Here is a 16,521-nt window from a genome sequence, read left to right as displayed (position 1 = left end):
TAATGACAAAAGTGTTCATGGTATTTTTATGACCATGGTTTCTGATAACTGATTAACCCTTTAGGTGTTCTTGGCTTCCACCTGAACTGTCTACCTGAGTGGTGAGTCACAGTCTAGTTTCACCTGAGGGCAGACTTACGAGAAGCTCCCTTGTGTGTGTTCTTTTTTCATTTTCAGATATCACAGTGAGAAAGGAGTTATCACTAGGCTATGCCAAAAGAAAGCCACCATAATCCTCCACAAGATGAACAGTGTGCCTTGTGAGTGTAAAAGATTTCCACTCTTTATGAGGGATGTGGTGTAAGAAAAGAGGCTTGCCTACTAAAGAATTTCTGTACAGCTTTGTTCGGTTTTGTTTGTTTGTTTGTTTGTTTCTCCTCTTTAGATACTGAAGCCAGTTCAAGCAGTTTATGAGAGGTAACTTTCCTGGAGACATCACATCGATGGCCCATCTCCTAGGCTGTTGATTTGCATGTTATTTCATGATGAAATTCGCTGGTCATAGGGCTTGAAATGAACACTTATTTGTCTTCAGCAGCATATCAGTCAAGTTTCTCACTATGGACCATTTAGATTTGTGGTCAAGAGAGAAGAACCAAAGTTCCCCCTCAAATAGCTACGACAATTTTCAGTGCCAAGATCTCTGAAACAAGCAATTCAGAGTATGGGAAAACCTGTCTTTGCTTTGCTTTGTTGTAAGGATTTGTGGATAGTAATCCATTTGATTTGTGATCCTTAACTGAAAGGAAGCAGACCATGCAATCCACATGCTGCTTTTTTTTTTAACTTGTCCTCTCAATTCTGCACTGAGCGACCACAACTTTGCCACTAGAAGAGCTTGTGATGTGTGTTGTGTGCTGCTCTGACAGATACATCTGTGAAAAATGTGTGTCTAATCTTTGTAACTACAGTTGATTACAATTTATTCCCATATCTTGAGGGGGTTTTCAGCCTTTTGAATGCCTAGCTGACAGTTGTCCATGAATGATGTATCACAGTGGTGATCTATACCCAATTCAAAGACATAGATGTTCAGATACACACACATTTTCTGAGAAAAGTAGATTTTCATGGGACACCAAATCTTATTACCTTGCTGCATCCTTCAGTCTTGTGATAGAAAACATTCACCACCCTTTAAACATAGGATTCAGATTTGAGTGCAGCGCAGAAACTCCTGCTGTGTGTTTTGCTGCCCCAAGCTTGGAAAAGTGATGAAAGAATGAAACCAGATAACATTTCTACATGTGTGTCATGGCTTCTGCTGGCTGCTCTGTGTTGACCAGATGGATTCCAAGCAGAAGGTCCGTGCAACCATGCTTCTAGGAGGTGCCACCCATGCTGATATATCTATCTCCTCTTCCTCCCACTATCAGAAAAAAGAGGGCTTCATCTGTGACTGGATATGTTAATTATTGCCTCCATATTGACTGTCCAGGCGAGGCTGGTCTCAGACTGTACACTGGTTTAGAGAACAGCACTGGCAGGCAGGCCAAACCCCATAAACATCCTTTTTTTTTTTCTCTTTTCTTTTTCTTTTTTTTTCTCTCTCTCTTTTTTTTTAATAACAACTAGTGGCTTTCATTATCCCAATCCCAATTTTGTCCACAATAAATTATTGGCTTTAACAAGTGTAAGACATGCAGCTTGTTTCGAAGCTGATTGTGCAGCAGCTCCTGATCTCTAGCTGTTCCTCCCCACTGTGGCCAGAGCATGGTAGGTGAGCTAATGCACCCATGGTCTCACCTTTGTGAAGTGTCAGGAGCACTCCCATGTCCAGTGGTTGTGCTGCAGTTAATATTGTGTAATGCACACCCAAAGCACAGAAATACAGTGCTGCAGGCAGTTATGCAGTCTCAAAATAGCACCTGTTAATTGTGAGACTGCCGTGACACTCAACAGGAAACCAAAGAGAACAACTACTTCCAGAAACAAAACCCTCCCCTTTTCTTGAATTGTCATTCTTCCTTTTAAGAGCATGGAAAGAATGAGGATTAAACAGAAATGCCTCTTTAATGACACATCAAATGATGTTGAGCAACACTGAGAAGCTGCCTGCATGTTAGAATGTTAGAGCATTACTTTGAATGCTTGGTAGAAACGGTTTAAAGAAAGTCTTTCCAGGCATTTGTACAAACAAAGCTCCATTAAATTGCATACCAAACTAAAGCCTTCATTTGGCGAGCAAGGCAGAGAGAATTTAGGGAGATCAGAGAGGCTGTGATGGGCACAAGGAGAGACAGCAAAAGAAAGGATGAGGAGATATTTCTTCTTTCTGTTGCGCAGTCCCCCAAATGCAAGTTCCTGTTGAAGGGTTGTAAACTGTCCCGTTGCCACTCTGTAAAAGGTTAAAGCTTAGAGAGAATCACAGTGCAAGATAGGAACTAGGAGATTTCCCATTGAGAGAGATTATGGGATCAACTTGATCTCTGGCAAAGTCTGATTTCTGACACATCATGTCACCTCTTGGATTTCCTTGAACTGCATTTTCCTTGAAATGATGTTCATGTGAACGTAAGTGCATCAGCAAAAATAAATAAATAAATAAAAGCAACAACTCTTTCTGTGTGTTGATGATGACATTTCTAGAAATCAAGAATCCAGCACACCACGTAAGATCTTTTACATTGGTTAATTCCCTTCATCATGAGAAATGCATTTATTTTTTGTAGTCCATTCATATCTGGCTTTAGTTTTGAGATGCTGAGTCTTGTTGTATATTCATCAGCCTCACTGTCATCTAATTTGTATTTTCCAAGGATGCATGTATTGACCCATTGCTTTACCTTTTTTTTTAAGAAAGACGGAGTTTTTGAAGTTCTTCAAAGAAAATACTAGTTTCTGTTTTAAAGCTTGTTGCATTTTGCTTGTTTGTTTGTTTTTCCCAGAAGGCTGGACAGAATTGATACACTTTTACACAATTATTACATTTCACTGTTGTACCAGAAGCCTCTTGTACCTTAGCAGTCGTGCTAAGTCTTGCTGTGAATATCCATGTAACAGTGCCCCACTGGACCCAACTGAAGGCTTAGCCATGATGCGTACATATGGTGGTCTGTGCAGTCCAAAAGGGTAACGAGCACACACCATCACTTCTTCACTGCAGTTGGTCATGGGTAATACGCATGTTAGGAACCACAATTCAGAATTGTTCTCCAAACCACCCCCCCTTTTAGAATTAGCCACCATACTTGGGGAGCTTAAGGAAAGTATGGGATACCCTTACGCTTCATGATGTACAAATGCTAACCACAGCTGGGGGCAAGGCAGGGAGACAAGAGATGGCAGCATTGCTAGGAGGGGCAGATAGTGGTGTCCTTGCAGCAGTTGAACCTTTTGCCAGCTGTTTGGCAGTCAACACAGTGGAGGAAAGCTGGAGGGGAAGTAGAAAAGAAAATGTGCAACTGTTTATGGAGAGTAGTTCATCCTGTAGAAAGTGTATCTTCTAGCTTTAGCACTGTATAGTAAAGGGAGAATGTGCCATGAACCAGCCTTCAGGCAGGAGTTGCATTCCCAGAGTAGACTGAGGAAATAGCTGGGCCAGAGGCAGGCTGTAGAAGAATAAGATCTGACTTGTCTCTTGGACTGTAAGACTTGAAGTTACCAGTGGACTTGTGAGACAAGAAGTCTGGTGCTTTAGAAACCTTAAACACAGAAGACACATCACTTTTCCATTTTTAATTTTAGTGTTCTCCTACCTACACACACAAAGATGGTATTAGCTCTCCAGTCAAATGTCATACGGTGATGATATGCACATCTGGTTGCCTGCTAGAAAGAGACATGGTCATTATCAAAGTTTCTTCTTTGCTAGCCTATGTATCTTCTTATCCCAGACTTTATGGTTTTACACATACCTGTCTCAATACACACAGTTTATTGTTTCCATCTTACCAGCTGTCTCTATGTCAATAATCTGTTCTGTCTGTTATCTTCCTTGATGGCTATCAGGTCTCAGAAATGTTCCACGAGGCTGACTCTTTTGCACTAAATTTGCTTCCTTCCTTCGAGAGAAATGCAGAAAGCACTGAAAAGTGACTGCTACAAGCATCGTAAGCAGTCTGTTACCAAACATCATCTTAGAAGGCTCGGTTACGGAAATGCTGGTGTTGGGTCATACATGCTGCCATTTACCAGACAACAGCATTGCACAGTTTCATCAGTTCTATCCCATCTTGTGGCCCACTCTTGGAGTCTAGCCCTATGTGGCCTGTGGGAATTATTCCTGAGTGTTTTTGGGGGAGTCAGTAGTTGGAGCAGCCATGAAACCCGAAGCAGAGATCTAAGGAAGTTAACCTCTTCACAACTAAACTCCCAGCAAGGTATGAAGGTCAAAGACCTTGGTCAGATAAGGCTTGGTGGGTGAGCACGAGCTGCAGGTCATTGTGTTCCCAGACTCTGGACACTGCAGGCTACTGTACCACAGCTCAAGCAGGTGTTTCATTTGTTCCCCCTGCATAGGCATGTGCTGCCAGCTCTGGAGGTCCGGTCCCAGTGTAGCCCCAGGGGAGATGGGGCGGTTGTACATCTTTGGGCTTAGTTTCCAACATTTTCCAGAACAGGGAGGAGTTAATCTCACAAGTGTTTTCTGAATAGTAAGTGCATTTGGTCACACTATGTATCAGGTCAGGAATGGTATATATTTTCCGAGCTGATACATTTTCAAAACCTGGAAAACAAGTAAAATGTTTTCAGTTTTAGCAGGGAATCTGCTCTCATCTTTGCATACAAATCCAGATAACTTTTCCTATTGGTATTATTTTTCGTATTGTGATCAAAGTTGTGGATAATAATTAGATTTCTTTATGTTCCTATCTGAATTTTCAAATAAAATAACAACACTAAGAAAATAATCACAAACCTGTTTCACTAAATCTGATAAAAAGCAGATTTATCACTCACCAGATCTAAGAAAAAAACCACAACTGAATTCCTCCTGCTTGTTATCCCTTCAGATTTTCTTGTGAAATGCTACACAGTCACTTGTTTTCTTTTAAATAAACAAACAACCAGAAAACAGACTACTTCTCTAAATTAGGTTTATCAGTGTTTGTTTGTTTTCCTCCATAGAAATTCAGGCCTTGTCCAGACTTGGAGCCTTTAACAATGCCTGATATTATATTAGGACAGATGAGAAAGAGGAACTCAGCTGAGGAACGGATATGCTGTCAGGACATTCATGAGCTGAGCTACACTGCCTTGTTTTTGCTTGTCTTTTCCATCAGAACGAAAGAGAATCTGCATTAGAAATGAAGACATGATGATGCAAGTAATTTTTTCCCATAAATATGTATTTTAAAATGTAACACTTAAACTGCTTTGCGCATTGCATGCAAGTACACCTCATCTACAGCAAGGGAACAGTCTAAAACACCTTATCTTGGTTTTTATGCTCTCCCAATTAATTCAAAAACATTCCTTGTTTAGAACACCAGAAATAAAACTGTTTTTGAGTGTTGTTTCCCCATCCCCAAATATAACACTTATCTTCAATCTGATAAAACACTTCATTCATAATGTATGTAATGTTCTGTTTTCAGTTTTCATTTCAGACAAAATTGGTGGAGGGGAGGCACAAAAAAAGAGATGAAAAAGCAAATCTGTTAGGAAAGCATTTTGAAACATAAGATTACAGGAAAGAGGCAAGACAGAATAGTCTTAAAACAAGTAGAAAAATTGAAAATATGAAAAGCAGTTTCTGCTTTGTGAAGCTGCTGAATGCCTTCTGAATACTGACATACGTGATTACTTAAGAACCCAACACTTATTCCTGACATGCAAGCCCGTCAGAGCCAAAATAGTAGGGACATTTACAATACCATGATGTAACCTTCTCCTACACTTTGTAAATGTGGTTGCATGTTGCAACTTTCCTTGTTTTTTAATAGCAAAGCAGCAATATCCAGTGCACGGTCTGTGCTGCAACATTACAACTCCTTCCTAGCAGTTCAGAAGGCATTTCGTAACTTCATGAAAAAATCTCTGTTCACATAGTTATCACCCAATGTCTTCATCTGGGTACAACTTTCAGTTCCTCTGTTTTTGCAAGAGGAGCTGACAGGTGCTGTTCCTGTTCCTCCGTGGTGGATGGCAGCCTCGCAGCCAACCCTGCAAGCCGAGGGTTGCAAACCCCACTTGGCCCCTAGGTCCTGTGTCCCTGGAGCATTCCCTTCCCACCCAGACAGGCCCACACACACCACAGCGCTCTCCCTGGCCCTCTGTGGTGGACAAGGACTGCTAGGAGGCAGCTCTTGCATTTCACTGACCACACACATGCAGGAATGAGGGACAAGTGGGGTCCCGGCTTGCTCTCTCCTTGCATTCCAGGACCCTTCCCTGATGTATGAAAGTAACGAAAAAGTATTATGGGAGAAGACAAGCCAGGTGACAACAGCTCCATCAGGGAGATGTTCTACCCAGAGACAAGGTGGAGGTAGTGTTTTCCATGCCTTATTTTGACTTCTGGAGATCCAGAGCTTGCTAGCAGGGTGGAAGAGCCCATCTATACTGGCAGCTGTGAGCAATTTAAGAGTTGACTGTGTTCCTAAGGGCCCAGAAGTGCTGATTTTACCACTAGACCTTCTACATCTAGCTGGGAGCCCCAGAGCTCCAGCAGCACAGTGACTGTTGTGTGGCCCCTCTGCCATGCTGGAGCATGGTCACTCCAGTCCCTCGAGGACACCACACATCTCTGAGAAGGTGCCAAGGCACAAATTTTGCAGTCCTTTGGATCCATACAGTTTCCTCACACAGTTGGGTAAAGGTGCTGTCAGAAGACAGGCAGCCACCATGTATATCTGTTCTTGTTGTCGTGGTATGACCCTGTGATATCAGAGTGAAGAATGTGTTGGGTTGTTGGAAACAAAAGACCAAGACATGCAATAACTGAGGCTGGCAGTGTCTGTAGTGCAGCCCCTGCTTGAAGCAGGACAGCTCCAGGGCTATATGAGCTTGCAGAGAAGGCATATCTGTCGTAGGTACTGTGTGGTGACATAGGATGAGAGAAGAGGTATAAACAAAATCAGACAAACCCAGAGGGTTTGAGTTGTATGTGTGTTGTTAATGGCTCCCGTGTCTCTCCTGCAGCTCTGTTAGTGAGAATCATAGAATTGCAGGGACCTCAAGAGATCATAGAGTCCAACCCCCTTGCTATTGTACAATAAGTCACACAGGTAGGTGTCCAGAAGGGTCTTGAATATCTCCATAGAAGGAGACTCCACAACCTCTTTGGGCAGCCTGTTCCAGTGCTCCATCACCACTACCGTGAAGAACTTCTTCCGCATGTTTGTATGGAACATCCTATGTTCAAGTTTTAGGCCATTACCCCTTGTCCAAACATTATGCACCACCGAGAAGAGCCTGGCCTCATCCATTTGTCTCCCACCAACCTTCAGAAATTTATATAAACGTTAATCAGACCCCCCTCAGTCTTCTTTTCCACAGGCAGAACAGACCCAGGTTACTCAGCCTTTCCTCATACGGGAGATGCTCCAGGCCCTTCATCATCTTTGTGGCGTACTGCTGGACTCCTTCCAGGAGATCCCTGTCTTTTTTGAACTGGAGAGCCCAGAACTGGGCACAGTATTCCAGGTATGGTCTCACCAGTGCAGAGTACAGGAGAGGATCACCTCCCTTGACCTGCTGGCCATGCTCTTTTTAATGCACCCCAAGATACCTTTGGCCTTCTTAGCCACCAGGGCACACTGCTGGCTCATGACCAACCTGTTGTCCACCAGGTCACCCAGGTCCTTCTCCGCAGAGCTCATCTTCAGCAGGTCATCCCCTAAACTGTATTGATGCATGCACTTATTCCTCCCCAGGTGTAACACTCTACACTTGCTCTTGTTAAACTTCATCAGGTTTCTCCCTGCCCAACTCTCCAGTCTGTCCAGGTCTTGTTGAATGGTAGCACAGCCTTCCTGTGTGCCAGCCACTTCTACTAGCTTTGTATCACCAGCAAACTTGCTGAGGGTGGACTCTATCTCTTCGTCCAGGTCGTTGATGAAGATGTTGAACGAGACCAGACCCAACACCAGCCCCTGGGGAACACTGCTAGTTACAGGCCTCCAACCAGCCCTGTGAACTGCCAGTTAGCCAGTTCTCAATCCACCTTGCTGTTCCCTCATCTATCACACACTTTCTGAATTTCATAACAAGGATGTTGGGGGACATGGTATCAAACTCCTTGCTAAAGTCAAGGTAAACATGCACTGCTCTTTCCACAAAGTAGAGAAGTCAATCCCTGCAGTAAAGAAGCTGCAGGAACACAGCTGTGGTGACCAGTTCCTTGTCACAGACATTACCCGGAGAGTGCCTTGTGGGAAGATCTGGGAGAGTTTCCACCTACAACTGCTGATGCTAGAGCAGGAACACAGGGAAACCTTACTTCAGATGCATTCACTGCATATTTCTCTCCAGCATGAAGAAAATGGAAACAGTAATTGGCATGGAACAGCATCTCGGCTGTGCTAATGACTGTGAATACCGTGGGAGATATTAAAGGGCTGCTGTTAAGGTACTACTAATAATTTTTTGAATCATTTCCATTCCTATTCTTCCCCTGACAGCCTGAATCTGCTGTGGGTCCTTTTAAAAACTGTTCTGTCTACTAATGTTTTATTGCTTTATTTGATAGGTTGCTTAGGGATGGCAAGGAAGCTTGTGGTTTTTTCCCCTCCTCCCTTTAAGCAGTGAGAGCATTTTAATATTTCTTGGAGAAAAATGGATGCAATAAAATATGAATGCCTTGGGTCCAATCACACTGCAGTGGAAAGCACTGCCCTGCGAGGCTGTTCTGTTGCTGTGCTCTGAAGAGAGCTGGCATTGTCGGCGCTCTGGCTCCTCATAAACATCTCTGTGCTGAAACTAGTGGAAAGATTCACTCATTTAGGAAGGGAAGATGGAGCATATCTGGACCTCTGTGGTCTCCACTGATGTTTTTTTGAATGGGTAATTGTTCATGGATAACCTGGGTAAAATCACATGGCACTGGCCAAAATTGCCCAAGCACTGATGTTACTGCTAGCAAAGTGTCATTTGAGACTGTGGTCTTCAAAGTTGGCAAATATATGTGTGGTAGTAACAGCTCCACTGAGCTAGCTGTACTGACCCATTTGAGAAGGGTCAGTGGTTACAGGTTGGCACCATGAAACTAACAGAGTTTGAACGAGTATTGGTAAGGTCTGAACAAAGATTCTTTAGGGGAAATGGCAAATTTCCCCATTTCTGAATCACTTAAAGTTGGATGAAGAAGAGAAACAGGGAGGACCACACAAGGAATGGCCATTCTGGTGGCTCTAGCTGCTCCTTGTTGGCCATGAACCAGGCTTGGAGGAGTCTCCTTCCTTTGCAATGTGCAAGTCATCAGACTGGAACTCAGCTGTGGCACTGGGCTCTAGTTGGGGGATGCGATAGATTGCTCAAAAAAGTGAAATAAAATTCATGTGTGTGAAGGAGAGAAGAGAGCCTTGATTTCTGCGTGGCACTGCCTGTGGAAAAGATCCATTCTGAGCCTTCAGCTGCTGGCAAAGCCCCTGCAGAAGAAAGTGGAATTTTCCCTGCATAAGCAACAATGCATATACTTGTTTAAAAGAAAAAAAATTGGGAAGCAAGCAGACATAGAGTCCTGGTGAGAAAGAAAAGGAGCGTTGTGTCCAGGACATTGGGGAAACTGTTCAAAAACAGTTCATCCTTATGCAAAAAATCATCCCTGTTTGCTCACCAGTGGCAGTGTTAGCTTGAGTTAGCACTGGCTGTGCAGAGGGAAGAGCGCGAGAATGGGGTTTTGGGACCTGGTCCTAACTTCAGGAAGATACCTAGGTTCTTGGCTGGCACTGTCCTAGGGGCTGGCACTCAGGATGGGGAAAACAAACAGACCTGTTCAAAGGCATGCAGGAGGAATGATTTCTTTTGGAATATCTCTTCTTCCTCAGAGGAATCGGTGCCCTGTAACAGAACAAAAACTCCCTGCACATGGGAGGAAGATAAATGAAAGAACTGCATCTGCTAAATTGCTCTTTGCCCTCTGACAAAAATGAAAAAAGAAAAAAAAGAAAAAAAAAAGAGAGAATATTGATTCAAGATTTATCAAGTCAAGAAACATAAGAAAGAATAGATACATCTCTTTAGCCTGAAGTGTAGGTATCCATCTGAAGCAGGGGAGAATTCTGGTCTCTGCACCTGAAACAGTGTTTTAACCTGTTACTACTTCATAGATAATCCCTTCCTCCTTTTCTTCATAATGACATGGTTTTGCTTGGATTACCAAGACGGGAGATAGACGTTGGAAACCCTCCTGTAGCACAGCGATCTGACCCCAGACCTTACCATGCAGATGAGCATGTTGTACACCAAGGTGAGTGGAAGCCACCTCTCCACAAGCATCCCCTTTGACCGTACTTAAGGATGGCAACATCAGCCCCAGTTTTCTAGGAAGAACAGATAGGGCATCAGCCTGTGTTGCCTTCAGGCCCATGTGCAAGTATCTGGATTGGGCTAGGAGAGCCCCAGCGCACAGTGATGCTGAGCTGGAAGGGATTTGGTGGGTTGGCTCGGTGGGTTGGCTCCCTCCATTTCCACATGATTCCCTTTCAACTCAATTTACCTGCCTCTTTCTCAGCTCCAGTTTTCACACCAGGCCAAAGCACTGGAATGTTACATATTACACAGACAAAACTGTTTTCAGTTGTGGTTCTCCTTACAGTGAAAGAAAACATTAAAAAAGTCCTTTATGGATCTGCAGGCTTCAGAGGAATTACATTATGATGTGTTGATGCTCCTTCCCATTTTAGGACACGATGCAGAAAGTCATTGCAAACCTTTTATATGAGAGAGTGGGACATTTTGTTAGCTGTCTAGAGATAATTTGAGAAAAGTATCTTGCAAAGAACATGACATTTTTTGCATGTGCAGAGATTTCATAATGCTTGTTATACTTGTTACATATTATATTTTGTTAAGTCATCATTTTGTTGGAATAGGCTGCCCAGGGAGGTGGTGGAGTCACACCACAGCCTGAAGGTGTTCAAGAGCCGTGTGGATGTGGCACTGAGGGACATGGTTAGAAGACACGGTGGGGATGGGCTGATGGTTGAACTAGGTGATCTTAGAGGTCTTTCCAACCTCTATGATTCTATTATTTACATCAGTGTAAATACCAAAAGACTTAGAGACAGAAGGGAGAAAAATAGTGGGATCTTATGCTTCATCCTAAAAGCATAGAATTGTCATAAAACTCTTCCTTTCATAAATGACACTTATCACTTGAAAATCTCAATTTTCACAGAGCATATTATGTTGGCCAATGTATTTTACTTATTTTTTATACCTTTCTATATCGTGTGGTTTCAGACTACACATCACATGGCACCCATTACAAATGTGATACTAGATATCTTTCTCAACAATTGTACACAGTGGGCTGAATTTTTAAATCTTCTTGCTTACAGGGCCGTCTTTTATTCCCTCTTTAGCATGTTGACGATTCACGTGTCTAGCATATGAAGCCTGTTTCAGTCACATGGCCATGTGAACACATGCGGTGCTCAGCTTCACATGGGCCAGAAAAAGAAGCATGAGACACAAGATAAACTGAGATAGCTGACATCTGGCAATTCCTTACTGTCAAAATTTGGACCATCCTTGAAGAGGGCATCAAAAATACATTCAACTAGTGCTCTGAACATATGCTCTGATATATGGTCTTTTTGGGTGACCCTTTGTGGAGCCAGGAGTTGAACTTGATGATCTTTATGGGTCCCTTCCAACTTGGGATATAGTATGACTCTATGAGAATGTATATTCCTTTTTAGATCTTGCTTCCTCTTCAATTCCAAGAGGCTAATTCAATAAGAATATGAAAGATTTCTGAGTCTGGTTATAGAGTAAGGTACTTCCAGAGAGCTGTACAGAGTACTGAACCCTCTAGAGAGTCAGATGTTATGTTTCCATATTGTACAGCCTGCTCCTGATCTTGTTCATTGCCAGATGTGGTCCCACATCACAAGAGTGGTGGCCCATAACCTATTCATGGTGAGGGAAATCCTACAAGAGATTTAGCAGAACAATGACTTGGTGCCAGTAGTAGCACACACAGTCACAGAATCATAGAATCATAGAATGATTTGGGTTGGAAGGACCTTTAAGATCACCTAGTTCTAATCCCCCTGCTACAGGCAGGGACACCTCCCTCTAGACCAGTCTGCTCAAAGCCTCATCCAGCCTGGCCTTGAATACTTCCAGGAAGGGGGCATTCACAGCCTCACTGGACAACCCATTCCAGTGTCTAACCACCCTCACAGTAAAGAATTTCTTCCTGATACCTAGTCTAAATCTACCTCCTTCCAGTTTAAAACCATTTCCCCTCATCCTGTCACTACATGCCCTTATAAAAAGTCTCTCCCCAGCTTTCCTGTAGGCCCCCTTCAGGTACTGGAAGGGCACTATAAGGTCCCCCCAGAGCCTTCTCTTCTCCAGGCTGAAGAGCCCCCCACTCTCTCAGCCTGTCCTTGTAGGGAAGGTACTCCAGACCACTGATCATCTTCATGGCCCTCCTCTGGACCCACTCCAACAGCTCAATGTCCTTCTTGTGTTGGGGTCCCCAGAACTGGGCCCAATACTCCAGGTGGGGTAGAAGGGCAGAATCATCCCCCTCAACCTGCTCATCATGCTTCTCTTGATGCAACCCAAGATATGCTTGGCCTTCTGGGCTGCAGCACATACTGCTGGCTTATGCTGAGCCTTTCATCAAATGACACCCAAAAATCCTTCTCCTCAGGACTGCTCTCTAGCCATTCTCCACTCAGTCTATATCTGTGCTTGGAATTGCCCCAATCCAGGTGAAGGACCTTGCATTTGGCCTTGTTGAACTTCAGGAGGTTGGCGTGGACCCACCTCTCAAGCCTGTCCATGTCCCTCTGGATGGCATCTCTTCCCTCTAGCATGTCAGCTGCACCGCTCAGCTTGGTGTCGTCTGTAAACTTGCTGAGGGTACACTCAGTGCTGCTGTCCATGTCACCTACAAAGATGTTACATAACACTGGTCCCAGCGCTGATCCCTGAGGAATGCCACTTGTCACCAGTCTCCACTTGGACATTGAGTGTGAGCACCCAGCCCTTATCCAGTGAGTAGTCCATCCATTAAATCCATTTTTCTCCAATTTGGTGACAAAGAGGTCATGTGGGACAGTGTCAAATGCTTTGCACAAGTCCAGGTAGATGACATCAGTTGTTCTTTCTTTATCCACTGACACTGTAACTCCATCATAAAAGGCCATCAAGTTTGTCAGGCATGACTTGCCCTTGCCGAAGCCATGTTGGTTACCATCAATCACCTTATCTTTATTTTCCATGTGCCTTTGTAGGGTCTTCAGGAGGATCTGCTCCATAAACTTGCCAGGCACAGAGGTGAGACTGACTGGCCTGTAGTTCCCTGGATCTTCTTTTTTTCCCTCCTTGAAAATGGGAATTATCTTTCCCCTTTTCCAGTCAGGGGAACTTCACCAGACTGCCATGACCTTTCAAATATGATGTTTAACAGCTTGGCAGCTTCATCCGCTAGTTCCCTCAGAACCTGTGGATGGACCTCATTTGGTCCCATGGACATGCGCACCTTCAGGTTCTTTAGATGGTCTTGAACCTGATCTTCACTTACAGCAGGCAGATCTTCCTTCTCCAAGTTGTTACCTTTGCTTTTTGCTGTTTGGGCAGTGTGGCTAGAGCCCTTGCTGGTGCAGACTGAGGCAAAGTAGTCATTGAGCACCTCAGCTTTCTCCACATGCCTTGTGACCAGGTCTTCAGTTTTGTTCCGGAGAAGGTCCACATCTTCCCTGGCCTTCCTTTTATCACTGATACATCTGTAGAATTTCTTCTTGTTCGCCTTTATGTCCCTGGCTAGATTTACTTCTATCTGGCTTTTAGCTTTCCTAACCTGATTCCTGGCTGCTAGGACAACTTATTTGTAGTCCTCCCCAGTAACCTGTTCCTGCTTCCACTCCCTATAGATTTTCTTTTTGCACTTAAGTAAGTCCAGGAGCTCCTTGTTGATCCATGGAGGCCTCGTGGCATTCTTGCCTTTCTTCCTTTTTCTCAGGATGCAGTGCTTCTGGGCTTGGAGGAGATGGTCCTTGAATACTGACCAGCTTTCTTGGGCCCCTCTTCCTGCCAGGGCTTTATCCCATGTCACCCTGCCAAGCAGTTCCCCAAAGAGTTCGAAGTCTGCTCTCCTCAATCCAGAGTAGCAAGCTTGCCGTGCACCCTCTTTTACTCCTTAAGGATCTTGAACTCCACTGTTCTGTGGTCACTGCAGCCAAGGCTGGCCTTGAGCTTCACATTATTCACCAGCCCCTCTTTGGTGACAAGGTCCAGCATAGCACCTTTTCTCACGGGTTCCTGTACCACTTGGAAGTTATCAAAAATACATTCCAAGAGCCTCTTAGATTTCTGGTGCCCTGCTGTATTGTCCCTCCAACAGATATCAGGGTGTTTGAAGTCCCCCATGGGGACCATGTTATGTGAACGTGAATCTTCTCCTATCTATTTATAGAGGGCCTCATCCACTCAGTCTTCCTGATCAGGCAGCCTGTATCAGGCCAATGGTGACTGATGCTTTGTACTGGAGTGGTAGCAGCCATGTGGCAGAGAGGCTCAGTCTTAAAGTGTTTCACCTGGTTTGTGGCTGGGAATGGAAATGAGAAGCAGTGCTGAATCCTCCAGCAACCCTTTTGGCACTTAGCATGAGAATAGCCACCTTGGCACTCAACAGAGACAGAAATCCTGGCTAATCCTGGACTAATGAGCAGTCACTGAAATCTCCAGGTTTGCAAATAATGCTAAATAGTTTGAATGGTCAAATGTCACAGTGACAGCATGAAACTCCAGAAGGGCCTCACAAGGTTGTGGACAAAATGTAGCAGATGAACATCAGTGTAGATTAATGCAAGGTTACACACTCAAGGAAAAGTAACCTAGACAAAGGCTAGATGATGCCAACCTTGAAAATGGTTGAAAATGGTAGTTACCAGGAAATAGATTGTAGAGTCATCACTGATAGCTCTCTGAAGTCATCAGCTCAATGTGCAGTGACTACCAAAACATCCAGAAAAGGGCCTTCCATCATGGGGAAGGATACTGAGAGTTTTATTTTTTATATGAGAGTATTTATTTTATATGCTGCTGAAATCTTGGTGTACCTGAGCCCCTGGGTGAGGAACGGTCTCCCTTGCTTGAGGACAAGTCACTAGAGAGGGGTCAAGGGACCTCCTTACAGCTCAGGCAAAGCAAAAAATTCTTAAGTAGGTGGTAAAAGACGTGGGCAGGGTGTTCCCCCCTGCAGACCAAACACAGCAACAGGATGCTGGCGGAGTACATGGGGAAGGGACAGGGTTGCTTCTTCCATCTCCCACTTGTGGAATATAGTACTGGGCTGAGTGATCCATCATCTGCCTCATTTCTAATGCTCCTATTCTGTACCTGATTGCGGTCAACAGCTGAGCCTACGAATAGGGCACAGTAGACAGATATTTCCCAAAATAGCCTCCTGGACATCAAGCCCTTGTGGCTTGCAGACTTCCCAACCCAGAGGTGGTGTTTTTTTTTTAAGAATGAGATTCTATTTTTATTTTTAGAATACATATAAAAGAGCAAAGAGGGCTTTGAAATCAAACTTTGTTATTGGAGGTGACAGGCCAACTACGGGTAGGTGCCAACTGCAACACTTTATTTTGGCTGCTGTCTCAAGAGGAAAGCTGGCAGCTGGAAGGGCAGGGAGGCACGTCCTGGAGAAGATGAAGAATTTAGACAGACTTTCAACAGCCTCTTTGACTCTGGGTGGCTGAGAAAACAGAGCAGTGTTTTCTGTGTGCTCTGACAAAATACCCTTTAATGATTGTCTTTTGGGTCACATTGAGTTGCAGCTCGTACCACTGCACTGACCCAGCCCAATGCCGGATACCAGGTTTTGCTTCTGAAGATGCAGTAGTGGGGCTTGTGTATCAGCGTACTTGGTTGCCTCCGCTTTTTCTGCTGAGCGAGTAAAGCAAATAACTTCCCTTTAGTCTCTAGGTTTAAGCTAGCATTGACCATGCAAGCAAGAGGCAAATTATCTCTCACTCTAAATGAAAAACAATTCTGTATTAAGGACAAACAGACTGAAAATGAAACTTCTGTAGACTGAGAGAAAAGATTAGGGGTTTATAGCCCAGATGAAAGACACCCAGGGAAGAAAAGAAAATTGTTATAGACTATACACCCTGAAAAATAAGATATCTCCTCTCAAAATAAGCACACTTAAATGACCAATGTGGGTCATTCAAGCAGCTAAAACGTAGCACGATCTTTTTAGGAATATTCCCCAAAGCCCAAGAAAACTTTTTTTTTTTTTTTTTTGTTTTCTCTTTTTGCCAAGTTTTGGCTCAGCTCACGGAATTACACATTGCTTCATGCCCTTACATCCTCTTCACCATTGGAATGAGACCACCCATGGCCTGCACTCACTGGCTTGTACCTGGGCCTGCAGCAGTTGTT

This window comes from Numida meleagris, chromosome 1 (genome assembly GCF_002078875.1).
Source record: "Numida meleagris isolate 19003 breed g44 Domestic line chromosome 1, NumMel1.0, whole genome shotgun sequence".
Classification (NCBI taxonomy): domain Eukaryota; kingdom Metazoa; phylum Chordata; class Aves; order Galliformes; family Numididae; genus Numida; species Numida meleagris.
Note: the sequence above shows the minus strand (reverse complement) of the source record.